At 42.9% G+C, this 19,190-nt stretch overlaps 3 long non-coding RNA genes across 3 annotated transcripts in view; 2 read left to right on the plus strand and 1 right to left on the minus strand.

The window, feature by feature from the left end:
• The window catches only part of LOC307188627, a 211,033-nt gene that overhangs the window by 176,901 nt on the left and 14,942 nt on the right, over positions 1-19,190 (plus strand). The gene's annotated exons all lie outside the window — the stretch shown is intronic.
• Positions 980-13,556, plus strand: LOC307188626. The gene is made up of 3 exons (XR_013829027.1): positions 980-1,269; positions 4,469-4,630; positions 10,011-13,556. It is a non-coding gene; the product is annotated as an uncharacterized lncRNA (long non-coding RNA).
• Positions 13,549-19,190, minus strand: part of LOC307188628 — a 206,285-nt gene continuing 200,643 nt past the window's right edge. Inside the window, exon 3 of the long non-coding RNA XR_013829029.1 lies at positions 13,549-14,434. This is a non-coding gene — a long non-coding RNA (uncharacterized lncRNA). The remainder of the gene's footprint in view (positions 14,435-19,190) is intronic.

The following is a 19,190-nucleotide window of genomic DNA, read 5'->3' on the forward strand; positions in this document are numbered from 1 at the left end:
GGCCTCCAAAAGGAAGCAGTCTGTGCAGCGGCCATGGTGCTTTTCCTGCTGGTATGGAAGACAGATTATACGATTTAAAACACAATCCTTCCCTGACCCAATTTAACGCCTGCACATAACTTCCCGGAGTCTGATCAATGTTCCTGATGCTTGCTTGTCCCAGGGGCTGCCTCTGTTCCTTCTGCAACTACCCTCTTAGATCTTATTATTTTTTTTAACCCTGACAGTTTCTGTCCTACTTTTTGTGGTTAACATTTTTTACACATTTTCCAAAACCCCCAAGTTTTTCTTCAAATTTTACTCATTCATTTGTTTTGTAAATAAATACATTACTTTATCTTATACTGAGTTGAGAGAGGGAAATATCTGGCTGTCCATCTTTCTCTCTGTCTGATAAGTCTAAAGACATTAATAGCGCAGACTCCAGAATCAGACTGTCAGAGACTGAATCACAGGTCTACCACTATCTCCGTGACCTCGAACAAGTTGCTTAACCTCTCTTTGCCACAGTTCCCATCTGTGAAATGGGAATAGAATAACAATCTCATGGAGTTGTGAGGATTAAATTAGATAATAAATACAACATGCTTGAAACAGTGCCTGGTGTAACTTAAGAGGTATAGACATTTTTGTTATTTATCTATTATCCTAATATTCAGTATTAGAATGCCTCCTGGGAAGAAGGGTAGGTGGAGATTAATTAATCCTTTTGAGGTAAGTGAGATCTTCAATGTGTGGGCGTTGGTAAATGCCAAAAGATCATGGATGAGAGTGTCAGCTTTCTGTGGGTTAGGAATGTATTTATCAATTTTGTTCCTTAAATGGAATGGTTCAGAGATGAATATTGACATGAAATAAGGGAGGACATAGGACAAGAATGGAGAAGTTAGGAAAACAGAGAGAGGTTGATACTGGATGCTATAGAGGATCGATGGACTATCTTGGTAGTGAGGTGGTTGGAGGACATTTCTAGATGGGTGATATTCTGTTCCATTCACAGTTGTTTTCATGATGACAGTAGATATTTCTTTGCTGGAGGCCCTCTCTCTAGTATTGAGTGAAGTCTACTCTTTCCACAGATGTGTGAGTGGAGTTTCAGAGACTCAAAGAAATAGTTGTATCCTGCCCCTGCCCCCAGGCTGGGTCTTTATGGAAGAGAACAAAGATATCCATCTAGAAACAAGATCCTTAGAGACAAGAAGCTCCTGGGTTCCTGAAAATTTGCAAAAGTAGTGGAGAAGAAGCCTTGGATGTCCACAGGTTGCACAGGTGGGGAAGGCGTCTAGCTAATTTTGCTAAGATCTCAAACGTCAAGAAACCTCAGCTGACATCTTAACCAACATTTACTGAAAAGCAGTTATATAGTAGACATTGAGAGAGGCCCTAGAACCAAGCCTTATCACTAGTCCTCTGACATAGTTAGCACAGTGGCAAGACCAAGTTCCCAGCCTAACAGAGGGTGAGCGTGGTGCATGGGAACCAGAAAGATGCTGCTCTCTCTTTCTACACCCTCCCCCTGCAACACTCTGTTGCCGTAAACTTCTCCAAACAACTGAGGTGTCGGTCTCTATGCCGGTAGAATTTCATATACAACCACCAAAGAGGTACAGAAAGTAGATTCTATTTAATCCTCCCAACAGCCCCAAGATACAGATCATACCGCCATTGTGAAGAAGGGCATGGTGAGAAGAGGAGATTCATAGTTACAGGTGTGAGTAGATTTTAAAGTCCGCTAAGCCAAGGTTGATTGATTGATGGCTTTGCCACGTTCTCTCTGTAGGACCTTGAGCAAAATTCCTCACCTCTATGAGCTTCCGTTTTCTCTGAACAAAGAGATCTTACAGGTTTGTGTGAGGATTACAGCAGAGTGCTGGTCTCTTTGTAAATACCAATAAAATGGTGGTGTTACCATTTTGGTATTTTCTTGCAAACAATTTTTCACATCTGTAGGCATTAGATGTCTAATATTTTAGAGAGAAAAATTAAATAAAAATAAAATTATCTTCCTAAACTAGACTGCCATAGTCACGTTACCTCCTGCTTACAGTTTACAATGAATCTTTATATTCTTTGTGTGGAAAAATCTGCTTAATTGATCAGCTCTGCCAAGTTCTTATAAAGACTAAAAAAAAAAAGGTGAAGAGGCAGCAGAGAGGAAAAATAAAAATATTCTTTATGTCGTCTTTTTCTGTTGACATTATGTATTTCCCCTCCAGCAGAGAGGAGTAAAACTAATACTGGGGTGCGTCATACTCGGAAGGAACCAGAGCTGGTCTGGAATTAGCTGGTTCTGAACTGGAAGGGTTAGGCCATCTCAAACTCGTTCATGGGCCAGTTCAAACAGGGTTCTTTGGTTTATTGTTCTCTTTTTAAAGAAGTTCCAGGTCATAAAGGAGGAAACTGCACGACCTGTTCTGACTTTGGCCCTTGCCCTGGTCATGCGGTCATGTTGGTGCAGCAATGGAGTGAGTGTCCATGGCCCAGATGCATAAGCAGAGAATGGGTTGCAACCCAGACTCTTGATTGAGAAACCTTCTGTGCTGCTTCAGATGAGGGGCTGTTTCTTTCCCCTTCCTTCCTCTTGAGGCTGAAATGCGGAGGCACTGAGAGCCTCACGCAGGACTGACCTGGATGAAAGGGTCTTTGTGAAGAGAAGGCCATTTATCAACCACAGGGCCATTTTGGCTAATGACTGAACTGTAGTCACTGCTGCTCATGGCAACTTTACATCCAGCCCTAGAGTCTCACCTTCGCCAGCCAATCTGCAGGCCTACACTGATGCACGCTACGCTGACCTGGTGTTTTGTGGGGACTTTCTCTAGGTTTCCAAGTGTTTAAATTTTATTGCATTTGAGGGACTAAGGAGAAGGCCTGGGGGGGTGGGGGTGGGACAAAGAAAAACACTTTAAAAGGGAGACTTTTTTCAGGGACTTTAGCCAATGTTCCAAAGAGCTGTGTTGATGAAATGAGGCAGCTCAAGTGAAAACAAATTGAATTTGGAAAAAAAAAAAAAATCCTCCACCCAGTGGCAGTTGGAGCTTCCATTCTGCGTTACTTCTAACTTCCTGGAACCACGTTTGCTTTGCTAAGCAGACTGAATCATTTAATCTGTCAGCTTCTCTCTGCCCCTGCCAGACCTCACTCAAGGAACACTTCCAGGGCCATGGGAGTTCACCGAGGCCTCTCTGCCTGTCCAGGCCACTCCCTGGAGGCCACGTACCCACAGCGCAAATTTCTCTGTCCTAATTCAAGGCTGCTTAAAGTCAGGGGAGAGCATTTCTGTTCCCATCCACAGAATAGATCCAAAGGATACGATAACAGCAAAAACTAGTCTTTTATTGCGTGGTCCTCGTGTGTAGCAAGCACCAGACTGAGAACTTTATATCCATTAATTCATGAGTTCTTTACAGTGAGGTGATACGGAGAGCGAATGTTCTTCTGGCTTTACTGATGAGATGCCTGAGCAGGACTCTACTCAGAAGGAGTGGAAATTCTAGAGGGGAGGCCAGCACACAAAGAAACCACAGGACAGAGTGACAGTGTGGGCCAAGTCTAGAGATACTAAGGAGGAATGAGCAAGTCGCTCTAGCTCTAGACCCAATAAAGGAAGACTTGAAGAGAAGGTAATGCTTGGACAAGAACTGAAAGACAGAAAGAAGTTTACCTAAGAGTTGTTGACAGAGAGACCAGCAGGGTCAGAAGCATGGAGACGTGGACCTGAATGGTACGGCAGAATGATGGAAGGGGTCTAGTGTTGTTCCCATGTCAATTGTAAGGGAAGAGGGCGAAGAATGAGAATGATCACCAATATCAAATTTTCCAGCCTCCTTTGAAGTTAGATGGAGCAATATTCTGATTTCCTTTTCCAGCCAACAGAATGGGGCAGGAGGTGATAGGCATGTCTTCCAGGTCCATAAACATTTTCGTGAGCAATCCTTTCTCTCTTTCCCCATATTCTGGCAGACAGAGAGAACTCTGAGAACCCAGAGGAGGGTGACCCACGAGACCAAAGGAAACAAGGGCTCTGAGTTATGGCCTGAAGCAATCACCCCTTTCTCAGCCAACCTACGTTAGATGGTGGCAGGCATGAGAAATGGATTCTTGCTGTGTCATTCTGTGGAAATTTGGGGATTATCTGTTCCGGCACTTTGTCTACCCTAACTAACCTGGGGGCTCAGTGAAAGGAAGACAGCCACCTAGTCCCTGAGAGCCTTGCATACGGGGAGGCAGAGTTTAGGATTTCTCCTGAAAGGGATGGGGAGCTGCTGGAGAATGTTTAGCCGTGGAATGCCCAGAGTTCAGCTTAGAAGTTTGCTCTGGGTGTTGTGTGTGCAGTGGGTTGGAGCTAGAGGCAAGATAGTGGAAACGGAAAGAGGTGTGGTTGACTAGGGGTCTATCTGTGCCGCCCTGCAGAGTGTGCCTACCTCTTATCCTCTTGTTCTGTTTTTGTACCCTGTGGACATTGTAGATATAGCAAGGCCTTGGGAGATCGTAGAAGCCTCCAATGGCATAAATGAATGAATGACTTCAACCACTTTGTGCTAACCATGGTGCACGTGATGACACACACCATCTCGTTCGAAACTCAGCGCAGTCCCAGGAGGAAGATATCATCATTGTGAGCAAATGGGTAAGAAAACAGTGACTTAAGACGCCTTGTGCTACTTTCCAGAAGACCTAGAGCCACTAAATTCTAGAGCTGAGGCTCGAACCCTGGACTCTCTGACTCCAGAGCTCACACCCCATTCATTACACCCTGCTTGCTCAGTAATCTTGAAGTAAGAAGGAGCTTCCAGGGTTGAGTTTAACAGTCCCCATGGTGGGGAATCCCTTTTACTACATACTACTTATGTGGCTTCTGCCTGGTATATGTTGTGACAGGAAATAGCCTCACTTATCACAAGTTCAATGACATTTAGAACCCTTTAAGTCCTCAGATATGTGGAACAAGTTTTTCATTTTACAGATGAGGGAATTGCCTCCTTCAAAAATGGGAAGGAAAGGGTTACACAGGCCTGCGATATAGTCTTTCCCTTTCCTGGGGACACCCTGGGGGAAGAAATGTGACCTGGTCAAATCTCCTCGTAAATAAGCTATTAAGGATTCCAGGGGAAACCGCTGATGGTATTTATTAGTGGCAGAATTTCTATCTTTGGGATCCTTTTAGCAGCCTGTACCTCACCCTTCTAGGATTGCTTATGGTAAATAAACCTGGAATCTACTGATTCACGGGGCACGGCACCCTGGAAAATGTCACCTAAGCTATGTAACTGCAGGAGTATAAAATGGAAATGTTTCGTGACTAAAAGAGCTGGCTTTCATGTAAGCAACGTGTTTGGATACATCTTTTAGAGACCTGTGTGTTAAATCTGGGCCAGAGCAAGTCCTAATATGACAAGAAAGGGCCCGGGAAGTGGTATTGGCTGTCCCAGCCTCTCCCCACTTTCCCTGGGCCCCATGATTACTTGTAGCTTAGAAATGATTTGTAAAGCTTGATACTTGGTAAGAGATTTGTTTCTTGTGAGTCTCATTTGAAAATCCAACCTTTGTGTTATGTCTGAAACATACTGCTTTATCCAAGATCACAGAGTTTGTCAGCAATGGAAGATTAAGTTTCAGACCTCTTACCTCCTGTATCCCAGACCAGTTTAATGCTGAGGTTTCCTCTGCTTCTCCATCTTCCTCATCTTCTGCATCTTCTTCATGACTTTGATGATGATGATGATGATGATGATGATGATGAAGGGGATGACAACAGTCTTGGCAAAGCAACTACCTTTGCTTAAATACCTACTATGTATCAGACACAATGCTACGTACTCTATAAATACAGTGTGAACAACACAAACGTGTATAAAATCTCACTACTTATATAAAACAGATGGGCACAGAGCTTTCCTTATGAAACTTCCAATATTCAACCCACCAAACAGCAACTTCATATGGCTCTGCCTAATTCTATATGTCAAGTAATCTAAGTTAGGTGACCAAAGAAAGCGCCTCTGAAGATCTTCAGTCTGAATGGTAAGAGGGAGCCTAGTATATAAACATCAGAAGAGAGACTATCCCATGAAAAGGGAAGCTTCAACTGTAAGGGCTCTTAGCAGGGAACCAGTCTGGGAATTTGAGACACTGAAAGAGTACTGATATGATTGGGGCAGAGTGGGTGAGACAGAGTGACAGGAGTCAAGTGTGGACAGGGAGGCAGGAACAAAGCAAAGCCCCTGGGCTTTATAGGCAGAACTAAAGAGGTTAAGTTTATCTTAAGTGGGTTTTGACTTCGGGTAGGAGCAGGGGAGATGAAATGTGATTTACATTTATAAAGAGTCTCTCCAGCTGCCAAGAGGAGAATGGATGACAGGGCGCAAAACTGGTGACAGGGAGACCATGTGGGATGCTTCTGTCGTGGGTCAAGTAAGTAAGAGCTAACGTGGCCTAAGCTGGAGTGATGGCAGTGGGGATGGAGATAACTCATTAGACGTGGGGCTAGTTTGCTTGCCTCTGATAGGCAGACATTGCCCATGTTCCCAACAGCCACATCATGAAAGCTCTTATTGGTGTTTCGAGAATGTTTGCTAACAACCTGTCAGCTTAGAGCAGGCTGTGGAAGCAGACAAGGGTTGTACTCATCTACTTTGATATATGACTTGTGAATAAGATATTGCAAGTTTATTCTCTCCTTTGTCTCAGAGAAGGATTTGCTTTGGGTGGGGGTGGGGAGCATTTGACGGGAGGCACTTATAGGGGGTCTGTCTTTGGTGTACGAGAAGCTGGAGACTGGAGCTCCTATGTGCCTCTCCAGAAAATGAAACTGCTTCCAGGTCCAGAGATAATTAGACAAAAGTCTCATGGCTGCAGTGAGCAGAAAAGAAGGGCTCTGATGGGCAGATTCTTGGCATAGCTGTTCAAGACACACAAGGGCTTGCCCAGTGACCAGGAGAGTAGGGGCTACTGAGGAAAACTGGCTGAGGATTAATTGAATGATGAGAAGGAGCATGAGGATGAGAGGAAAGGGAGTTCGGGGTCTGGGACAGCGCCCGGGCTGCCTTTGCAGGCCAGTTCCCTAACAATGCGTTCTGGGCGAAGTCAGGGGCTTGATTGAAGCTTAATTCAGATTCTTTGAATGTGCCTTAAGGAGACAGACTAAGAAATGATCTGATGAAATGCAATGGGAAGCAAAACTTGGCAAGGGCACAGTGGCAAATGAGCTAAGAATATGGGGGGATATCCTGCCAGGCCCCCTTCCCCCAAGGACCACCCTCAGCGTATCCGGAGAAATCAATCAATCGGACAGGACTGGATGGCTCCCACAGGACAGCAATGGGGGACCCCTGTGAGGGTTGGGGGTCTTCCATTGACAAACAGGATTTGAGTCTCAACAGAGCATTAAGACGGGTCAGTGAAGGCACAGGGGAGGAGCTCAACGTCTCTTAGTATCCTGTGGGCTACTCAGCAGGGCCAAATGCTATGCCCACTCCTGGACTCTGCCCACGGAATTATAGGCCCGCCTCCCACTTTGTGTGAAGGCCCTGGAGCAGGAGATGTGACATGATTTCAATGTCCCACCACACTGGGGAAATCTGTAAGAACCTTGTCGAGGGGCCACAAAATTCAGCAAGTCCGCAAACCATTCCCTGCCCTTGCACTTGAGCAGCCCACATCTCCCTGTGCTGCCTCTTTCCTCTCTTGGGCATTCTTAGTTCTCTTCTCTGAATGTCTAGCTTGATATATGCATGATCACTGAGGCAGTCACCTCCCCATGAAGGTCTTCCTATCTGCCACCCACAGGGTCATCTGCCAGGGACATCAAAATGAAATGTTGGAAAGAACTTCATATAGATATTCTCCTTTTTATATATTCAACTTCTTCCTGCACCTCTCATCAATTGTATAAGTAAGTGAATTTATACCAAAACAACCTCTTTACAGTATCCAAAGTGCTTTACCCAATATATCTCTGCATCTCACTCTTTTGTGAAATAGCTATTATTCTCCCCAACTGACTGGTGAGAAAACAGGCTCAGAGAGGGTGAGACCTGCCCAAAGTCACACAGCAAGTTTCATGCAAGAGAAGGGCCTGGCACCCAGGTCTCCTGGTTTCCATCTATCTCATTCACCCCTATCTAATGCTGTTTTCATTATCTTCTTTTCTTAATCTGCCATCTCAAAGGGTAAAATAGAACAAAATAGTATCCTCTGTCGCCGTGTCTACGCAAATGTGGATACAGCCTCTAGTTTACTTTCCTTTAGCTCAGCTGAGACAAACTCTCATCTGGAAAAAATTTGTTCCTTAACAAACATTTCCAGGCTCATTGACTGCCCCCTCCAACCTCATACTTTTTGATCCAACCCTCTCCCCCGTGACTATTCGTAATGATTAAAAAAACACAAAAAACAACAAAAAAACTGTTATTTCACACTACTGTCTGTTCCGTTGCAAAATCTCCCTTCCCTATTCCAATTACCCTCCCCGATCTTTGACTTAGGAGACTTCGACTCATCCTTTGAGTGCCAGGAATACTACCCTTGACTTCCAAGTGGGTTGAATGGGTTGTCTCTGCTCCCACAGCCTCTCCTCCGTGTTTCTTCCATCATAGCACTTACCAGACTATATTATAATTGCCTGTTCATATGCCTTGCCTCCCCTTCTGGCCCAGAAGCCCCTTGAGGGCAGGGAGTTCCTATCTTTAGCATTTAACACAGATTTTGACCCATACTAGCAGGCGCTCAAGAAATATTTCTGGCCCTGATCGGAAATCACACACTACACAGAGATAGTTACATTTCTAGGCAATTAGTTTCTAATAAGTAAATAACCATTTTCTTGCATCTAGAAGCAACTTCACTGGCCTTTTCTGATCATCGTACATGCATTAAAATACACAGTTCTGAAGTATTCAGTCAGTTAGATGAGTTTTGACTTCTGTATATACCTTAGTAACCAACGTCCCAGATAAGCATAGACTCCTTCCACCTGTATTCTTCCTTGCTTTCAGCCCACAAGAGCAGTCTTTTAAACACCTTGGCCCAAGCTAAGAATCCTAGTTTTAAATCCATATCTGAATGTGATCTGTCCTTTACAAGTGCAAATCTTGGCCCCAAGGACCATGATGGCTGCAGCCAATCGGCAGGATCATGGTAAATGATGCAATGCATGGCATGACTCTTTTGAGCAGAAATGGCGCATCTGTAACGTATAGTCAGACGAATAACATTTTGTATCCCTCTCATTCACGGTCAGTGGTCAATGCAAAACCTTCCCTTCTCCTGGCCGATGCAAAGAAGTCCCAAGCAATCCAAATCAGCTAGGAACAGATAACGGAGTCCAGGGTCTTAAATCATCCTTAGGCTTGCGGCCTGGTTTTCATTTGGTCCTGGAGAATGTCTTTTCCTTCCATGGACTGTGGGCCAATGTTTCTTTTCCTGCTGATTTATGACCTCCTATAAATTAACAGAGGCCTTTCAACTGGGAAATTCACATCCCAAAGACATGAATCTTCCATACCTAATTCCTCCCCAAGGAAGCCAGAGTTAGCTCTCAATTACATACAGTGATGGAGATGCATGGTGGCTGAAACGATACAAGTGCTACTTCTATTCCAATTGGAACCGTCACGCCAAGTCCTAGGAAGAGAACAGTCAGATTTGTATCCCAGAAGCATGAAAGCTTTGCCTGCTCAGGGCAGAGGAAGGGGTTTGATCCATCTTTAGTTTCAGTAAATATTGGTTTGTTGAATACCTCCCATGAGATGAGAGATACAGGGGCACAGGAACACACTGTCTCCTTTCAAAGGATTCTCAGTTGGCAGTGAAGAGAGACGCATCTATGACTATATGCAAGCTAATGTTTTCCCCTTGTTTGGAGATCATTTTTTACCAGTATTTTTAGTGACTTGGGCATCAAAAGTCACAATGAAATGGAAAACAAGACACTAAATTACAATTTTATTGTCTGGTACTGGATTTCTTTTATTCATTTCTTCTTTTCTTTTAACATTCGCCGTCATTAGGTACCAGATTTTGTGCCTGGCACCGGGAATAATGTCAGAAAGAAGAGGTGGTCCTTACTTGCAAGGGGTTCATAACGATGGTGGCTGAGGATCTGTGGGCTGTGCTCACAAATTGCACATCAGGTAGGCACAAGTGTGGAGTAAAACAGAGATTCAAGGTTTGAGGTAGAAAATTTACTATGGATTGTATCTCTCTTAAGCTGATTTTTTTTCTTACTGAGAAAGGAAAAAAATGGGTTACAGTAGAAAAAACTCAGAACAAGGAATCACAAGGCTGGCTGTCTACTCCCACATCCTTTTCCCATTAGCTGGTGATTTGATAAAAGTCATTTGAACTTTTAGCCCCAATTCCTTCATATGTACAATGGGAGAAATGCTTACCCTGGGAGCTGGAAGTTGTGCGTGTGTGTGTGTGCGTGTGTGTGAGTGTTTGATAAGAATCATCTATGTACAATTCATTCTTCCACACATTCACCACCCATTTATTCATTCCTCTGAATAAACCTTTGTTTATCCTACACAGTAGTTTTTTGTAGCTGCTGCAACAAATTACCACTAACTTGGTGACTTAAAAGAACAGAAATCTATAATCTCACAATTCTAGACGCCAGAAGTCAAAAATTATATCACTGGGCTGAAATCAAGGCGTAAGCAGGGAAGACTCTAGGGGAGAATCTTGCCTCTTCCAGCTTCTGATGGCTGCCAGCATTCCTTTGCTTGTGGCCACATCACTCTAATCTATATCTCTGTGGTCATATTGCCTTGTCTTCTTCTGTCTGTAATTTCCTTTGACCTCCTTCCTATAAGGACACTTGGGATTGCATTTAGGGCCCACCCAAATAATCCAGGGTAATTTCTCCATTTCAAAATCCTTAACCTGATTACATCTGAAAAATCCTACTTTTGCCATATAGGGTAATATTCACAGGCTCCCAGTGTTAGGATGTCTTTTATAGGGCCATTATTTAGCCTGCCACATCCTGTATTTGTGTGTTTGTTTGCTTGGCACTTTGAGAGTGGGTAAAATACATGGATTAAGAGTATGGACTTTGGAATCAGAGTACTGTCTCTGCAACTTCCTAGCTGTGACTTTGGGTAAGCTACTTCCATTATAATAACATGGACCACATGAGATTATATGCATCAAGTATTTAGCACCATTAGTTCAGGATATTAAGTAAGTACTCGACAGATATCAGAAACTACCAACATTAGGCGCTCATGGTCTAGAGTTAAAAGTCTTTGTCCTTTCCATTGGAGAACTCAAGATCTAGTTGAGAAAATATGGAATAAACACGTTCAATGAAGTACAATAATTGCTATTAGCAAGGAAAGCCACGGCTGTGGGAACACAGAGTCGAGCCATATATCCTGCAGGGTAGGAAGGAGATGGAGGAATCTTGATGGATAAGAAGTTGTTAACCCAGAAGGAAAAGAGAATGCAGGTGGGGCAGCATGTGTAAAACAAGGGCATGATAGCAGATGAATGGATAAGGAAGATGTGGTACATATATACTATGGAATACTACTCAGCCATAAAAAAGAACAAACTAATGCCATTTGCAGCAACATGGATGCAACTAGAGATTATCATACTAAGTGAAGTAAGTCAGAAAGAGAAAGACAAATACCATATGATATCACTGATATGTGGAATCTAAAATATGGTACAAATGAACTTATCTACAAAGCAGAAACAGACTCACAGACATAGAGAACAGACTTGTGGTTGCTAAGGGAGAGGGGGTAAGGGAGAGGGATGGACTGGACTGGGAATTTGGGGTTGGTAGATGGAAACGATTACATTTAGAATGGATAAACAACAAGGTCCTACTGTATAGTGCAGGGAACTATACAATCTCCTGAGCTAAACCATAATGGAAAAGAATATTAAAAAAGAGTGTATATATGTGTAAAACTGAGTCACTTTACTGTACAGCAGAGATTGGTACAACATTGTCAATCAACTATATTTCAATTAAGAAAAACAAAAAAAATCAATAAAAAATTTAAAACTTCTGTTTGATAAAAACTGTTCAAAAGGTGGAAAAAAAGGTCATGATAAAGGGCAAGGCTTACTGGGGAATAATATGGAATCTGAGCAGGACCAGAGAGATGCCAGGGGCTTGTTTGTGTGGGGCTGTTAGTGCCCGGCAGGGTCTGCCTGCTGGGCACGCAGCCTGTGCAGTTGCCCTCACCCTGCACTTGAAAAGGTCTTGTGCTTTGCTTAATGCTTTGCTCTTGCTGTCTTGAAATTCCTAATAATTTTTTAACAAGTTCTGCATTTTCATTTTGCATGGGGCCCTGCAAATTCTGTAGCTAGTCCTGGTGCCAAGAAAAAGAGTGTAGGCTTTTTCTTAAGGACAAGAGCTTCCTATTAAAGGATTTTAAGCGGAGGAGAGCATAAGCAGACGCAGGTTTTAAAAACATCAGTCACAAGTTGTTTCTGGGGAGAAAGATGGATGGGATGGCAGTGGAGAGAGGCTGTGGTAACCGTTGAGGTTAGAGGGTCTGGCCTAAGGCAGGGAGGACAGGTTGGAGGCAACATCAGAGCTGATTTATTTAGTGAGTAGAAGTAGATTGGATGCTGAAGGTACAGAGAAGAGAGAAAATCAGGATCATTCCCATGTTTTTAGCCCCAACGATGGAATGAGGCAGGACCACTGATGAGACAGGGGACCCAGGCAGTAGGTAGCCGCAAATTCCGTAAGGAATAATGCTCTTGATTTGCAAGGGACTGCAGAACTCTCCTCCTCCTTTTCCTCCCCTGCGTCTCCCCTTCTCTGTGTCCTTTTCCCTTTCTTCTCCCTCCTCCTTCTTCCTTTTGTGGAGCTGGGGCGATCAGTCTAATCCAATAGGAGAAAGTGAGACAGATTTCAGACTTTACAAAAAGTGTCTTTTCCCTTCTGTCCCCCAAACAGCTTTCAAGCTGCCGAGAGCTTTCCTACCTAGTGGTCTTTTTCCTGCAGATCTGATCCCTCTGACTCTAAGGTTTGTCTAACTATCCTCACCTCCCTCCCCACACCCATGCCTTTCCACACTCACCACACACACATAGACACTTAACTCACTTATATCCTCATTCTTCTGGCTGTTTAATTGACAAGTCCTCGGGAAAGTCTTCACTGTTTTAAGCATTGCCTCCAAGCCCACTACCATGACACACATGTGACACACCACACACACACACAAAGGCACATATACTTCATTCTCCATTATATACTTCCCTGATTTCCTGTCCTTTCCATTTTTTTCAGGACTGTCACAGCAGTAATATGTAAATGTTTGTGTAATGCCCCTTCTCTCCCATGAATCTATAAGCATCAAGAGACAGACACCATGACCACTTTGCTCGCTGTGTCACAGAACCTGGAAAAGAATAAGTGATAAATTAATATTTTCTGAATGCAGCAATATAAATGAATGAATGAATGAATGAATGAATGAATGATGAATGCAAGAGGTGGGTTATAATGATGACGGTGGAAGCCACCCGGAACACACAGAACACATAACGCAAATCTTTGGGAGGCCTGTGTACTCTGACCCTGTAATATGGGTCCCTGGCTAGGAAGATCTAAGAATGGCAGCTCTCAAAGTGGGATATTAGACGACTTGATTACAGTGAGAATTGCATATTGATCAGCACTTTACAGTTTATAAACTGCTTTTACTAGAATTATCTCCTGTGATTCACCCAGCAGTGCTGAATCAGAGGAGTTATTATTCCCAATTGCAAATGAGAAAAAGGAGACTTGGGAGATGCTATAATTGCCTAAGATGTGAGCAAGGCGAAGTGGCAGGCTTAGTGTTCCCATCCATGAGTATCTGAGTCCGCAGCCTGTGCTTTCTTCTGCGCACCTCGGTGCCACTTAAGCTAGGAGGCGTTTACCAAGCCCCCGCTCTGCGTCAGGCCCTGTGCTGTGTGCTGTGGCCGCCGAGATGAACCTGACTCTGCAGTGAGAGGTAAATGGATGACTAGGCAGGATGGCACACACCCAGTGTGAAAGGGGCCCACAGAGGGGACAACTGAGTCAGCTCTGGGGTTGGCTGGGCATTGGGGGCCAAGCACACAGACCCAGGCAGAGGCAGTGGCTTCCAGACTAATCCCTGGCGAGCTGGGATAGCAGAGCAATTGAGAAATGATCTCAGAGACACATGGGGAGGGCCTTGGCCCGGCTCACTCGGGCTGTGGACGGTCAGCTCTTGGGGGGCCCACTCAGCGGGGGATGCGGGAACTGACTTCCATCCTCAGTCCTTCCATGGCCTTTTGCTCTCCTTCCAGTCCTCTCTCCCTTTCCTGGCATTTTCTCTTGCTGGCTTCTCATCACAGACCTCATTCTTTGTCCTCGGTTTTGAGTAAAGAAACAGCTGACAAGATTCACGGTGATGCTCCCATGAATAAGCAGAGAAGGAAACTGTGTCTATTAAGAAAAGGGAGAGGAAAGGAATATGAAAAAGAATATGTATATACATCTGTATAACTGAATCACTTTGCTGTACACCAGAGGCTAACACAACATTGTAGGTCAACTACTCCTCAATAAAAAAATTAAAAAAAAAAAAAAGAAAAGGTAAAGTCACACTGACCCTAAGAGAAGTAAAGACCAATAGTGGGATGCCATTCAGTGTGGTTGTGCCTTTACGTACCTGTGTGAGTGGTATTTGAAGTGGAGTGATGAGGTCTGTTACAGAGAAAGCTAATTTCTTCACTTACTTTGGAGCAGGGCAGAGCATGTCTTTTGAATGGGCATAATTTGGTGTACTTCCCCACTCTACCGTCTAAGTACGATGGTGGTGAATTGCATCATCACCTTGAGGCTTAGTTTCCTCCTCTATAAACTGAGGACAATAATACCTACCCTATGGGGTGATTGTGAGAATTAAATCAGAGAACATATGGGGAGTGCTTGGTCCAGCATCTGTTTTATGACTGCTTTTTGCTAAAGGGGAGCTGTTCATATGATCTTTCATTCAACTCACATTTACTCTGAGCTTCTGGACACCAGATGGAGAATGTACAGATAAGTCCCAGACCTTGATCTCAGGAACTAGTTTAAGAGTGAGAAAGATACACGAAAGCAAGTGTGCAATGAGTTAGAATTACTCATTGAGATAGAAAAATGACAAAGAACTTTGAGAGCACAGAAGAAAATGGAATGTTTCTGAACTGGGGGATAGAGGGAGTCAGAGAATCCTTCACAGGGGGAGGAATGAGTTGAAGTTCTCTGCTAGAGACATCTGGGGGACGGATCCACCAGCACAAGGCCACAGAGTTATCCGGTGACTCAGTCAGTATGGGGGCTTCCCAACAATGGCCCTTTATCAGCCTGATGCATTTTGAAGACTTTGGTTTGGATTAGGAAGAGAACTTGTGATACCTTGGGTGACTGATGTGAAATGAAACAGTCGGAACATGTAAGAACACAGGCTTTGGAGTCAAAGATCTAGGTTCAAACCTGGACTTCCTTGCTTTACTTACTAGTTGTGCCATATCAGGCGAGTTACTTCACATCTATGGACCTCACTTTCATCATCTGCAAAATAGTGGAACTAGATCCAACTTCATAGAGCTGGCCCAAGGATACAGGCGCAGCACTTACTGCAGCAGCCTGGTACCCAGGGAATGATGTGCGTGCGTGTGTGTGTGTGTGTGCATGAGCGAGACCAAGAGTGAGAGAGCTTGTGCCTATCTATGAGTTAGCATTTAGTGAGTGCTTACTCTCTATGGGAGAAACTGTGCTAATTATTATATGTGCATGATCGGGTGAAACGGGTTATATTGAACCCATCTTACAGAGGGGAAAATGAAGTTTCAGAGAAGTCAAGTAATTTGTCTTAGGTCACAAGGCTAGAAAATGGCAGAGCCAGGATTCGAATCAGTTTGCTTGATGTAACAGCACTTAAGTATTTGCTGTCCTTCTAATACCCACTGAAGTGCAAGCTGCCTCTCTTGGCCTTGAGCTGTTCTCTGTGGCTAAGTTTCCAGTTAACATGCAGCCCAATCAGAATTAGAGACCCTTTGAAGCATGAAGTCCCCAAAATAGCAGGTTGCAACTCTTGGGTGAGAAGGTGCCCCACCCAATGCTTCCTCCAAAGCCTCGGAGGAAGGAAAAAGAAGCGAGGAGAGAGGACTTTACTCAAAAAGGTGACACGTTTTCCGGGAGCTGCCTCCAGAGATGGAATGGAGATTCTGAGCATGGTGGTTTTAAACGTTTCATTCAATTTTTCAATATTGCTTCAGGCCTGGGCAAGGTTGGACCGTTGAGTCCAAAGCAAAAATGGAAAAAAAAGGCTTTAAACTGCAGGTGGAAGGAAACCATTTCACTGTGTCTGTTTCACATGGTTCTGCTTGTGGGAATGAGCTAACCAGATTCTACTGCCCTGGTTATCTCCGGAAACAGGGATCCTGTTTGGGGAAGTTGTAGGGAGTGAGAAGGAGGTTTGGAAAAAATGGGCTTTAGCTTTGAAAAGGTGGGATTGACCTTGCACAGTGGGTTTCCTGAATTGCACTGCTTGACTGCCCACTGTTTAAGTGGTACTGAGCCCTCTGCCTGGTGCTGGGCATTAGAGGGGTCCTGTAGGAGCAGAAGAGATGTAGTTTCTAAGTGATCTGATAGTGGAGTTTGTCCAAAGTACAGAACTAGCACAGAGGAGAAGGGCATGATGAACTAACTCTAGGTCAATTTTTTCCTTTTATGAGTCTTATTGTAAACACAGGGGGAAATATGTCTTTTCCAAATGATTACTTTCATGGAAGGAGGCTGAGTAAATATAAAGATTCATAGGAGGATGAAGATGTGCACCAGGGCACTTGTTTCTCAAGAACCACACTGGCAAGTTCAAGTTTCCATCTACCCTCTTCTCATCACAAGGGCAGCTACCATCCCTCCCTCTCATACTCACCCTGGCTTTTCTCTAGTTGGAAGTAGAGCAGTGGAAGTTATAAGGGCACAGAGGAGCCTCCCTAACACAAGTTTCCCTCACCATGCATGATATTGTTCAGCACAGACTTTCTCACGTTCAAAAAATTATCAGAAATAAATAAGCTTAAAAATGTTCCTTCTTAGAATGGGTTCCGTTGAGCATTCAAAGAAGAGATTTTGGTTTAAAGGTTAATGTAAAGATTGGGAAATCCTTCCTTTAAATCTAATGAAAATGATAACAAGAAAAAGAAAGAAAAGCAGAAGGAGAGATAAAACCTACTCTGTCTTCAGTGAAAGTGGAAATAGTTATGACCCCAAACCACAAACTTTGATAATATTCTTATTTGTGCAATCTGGTCTGTGGCAAGGGGGTGGATGCCCAGAACATGTGTGACTTCTCAAACCTGGAACCGGGTGCAGATTTCCCTAGAAGTGTCACCGTCCTAAAAAGACTACTCTGTGATCCTTTGTTTAAGCAGGAGACTCTAGATTGTGGGCAGCCCAGGAAGCAGAGAGATGATGCTCTGTGAGACCACTGGCTTGGAGGCAGGCTCTCTGCACTGGCATTTGGAATTGTTCACGATTTAGCCCACCAAATCCTCCTTCCCCATCTAGTCTTGACACTCCATCTCTGAGAAAGAGGATCTGAAGGGAGGAATGAATACGATGATCACCAGATCGCAAGTCAGAAGGCCTGTGACATACAGAGTTTAAATGGGAGCCTACCTGATCGCCCAAATACCTAAAACGGAAGGAAACGTTTCCATTTCCAGCAATGGAAATGTTAAATCTGGTGAAAGTGTTCTGGAAAACCAACAAAATAAAAATCCTGCCGCCTTCACTGACTTTCCCATCTTTTACTTCTGCACCCCTCACCATGCACAATAATGGTTCAGCCAATATTCTGTCACATTCAAAAAATTATCAGCAAGAAATAAGCATAAAAATCTATGCTTAGATACTTAATAGTCAAAGACATGGGGAAAAAAAGAAAATATATCCCTGGGGGAAGAGTTCAAGCAAATAGTTTTTTAGTTCCTAAAGGTTTCAAGGAAATTAGTTACCTTGATAGTTCATTTGCATAAAAAAATGAGCTATAAGCTGAAAAGCAAGGATTTTAGTAAAAAATTAAATCATAATAGAAGGTGAGAAGAGCTCAAGAAATAACTGAAGAAAAATGTAAAGTGTCACTGAGGTTAAAGTCACATGCAAATTTCCCAAAGTAGAATAAACTTAACTGAAAGCATAGTCAAGGACAACGTTCTCCTTGAAAAAAAAAAAAAAACACCACCACATAAGAAAATATTTTATAAAATAAAAAATGCTTTAATGGAAAGAAACATCAGTGTATCCTGCCCAAAATTTTTATATAGAATGATGAGCACAGATCGTAGTAAATTTATTATATTCCAATACTATTATACTACTGATAATAATAACAGAAATAATATAGAAGGAAAAAGTTCAGACTTGCCTTATGCTTTTCCACAGCAAACACTCAGAAAATAGTGGAATAGTGTCCATAAAGTTTGGAGGGAAGGAAATTGGACTCATTAATTTTATATCCAGCTGAGTTTGTCCTTAGAATATTAAGGTAATAGATCTACATCCTGAAACATGCAGAAATTCAACATACAGCATGCATGAATCATCCTTGGAATTAAGGAACAGAGACTAGACAAAGAAATGCACCCAATGAAGAGAAGAAATTTAAAAACTTAGGAGTAGAGAAGTCATAGTGAAACGGATTGATGGTGAACTTTAAATCCATTTAAATATATAACCAATATTAATGACTCTGAGTGTTCTTGTTACCTAGTAGAAAAATATTATAAAACTTGCCAATGAAAAATAATATTTAAAATCAGGAAATGGGGAAAGCGAGGATTCAAGAGATACTATTTAGGGTGGAAGCATAGAATTTTAAAATACGTCTCCAATTACAATGTTTTAAATAAAATTTCCCCTCTTTAACTTTAGAGGGGGTTTTAATAAGTGAGGTCTATTTTTAAATTTTTTAATATAATTTTTATTTTATATTGGAGTATATTTGATTTACAATGTTGTGTTAGTTTCAAGTGTACAGCAGAGTGATTCAGTTAAGTGAGATCTACTTTTATAAGAAAATTTTAATTTAAATTTCAGTAACTCCTTTAGTTTCGGGTTGGGTTCTATTTTCTGTTAAATTCAAGAAAACTGAAAATAATCCTTTATATTTTAAATGGCCTATATTGGACCGTAATTTCACTGAGCA

The sequence above is a fragment of the Stenella coeruleoalba genome (genome assembly GCF_951394435.1).
Source record: "Stenella coeruleoalba genome assembly, chromosome: 7".
NCBI classification, from domain to species: Eukaryota; Metazoa; Chordata; class Mammalia; order Artiodactyla; family Delphinidae; genus Stenella; species Stenella coeruleoalba.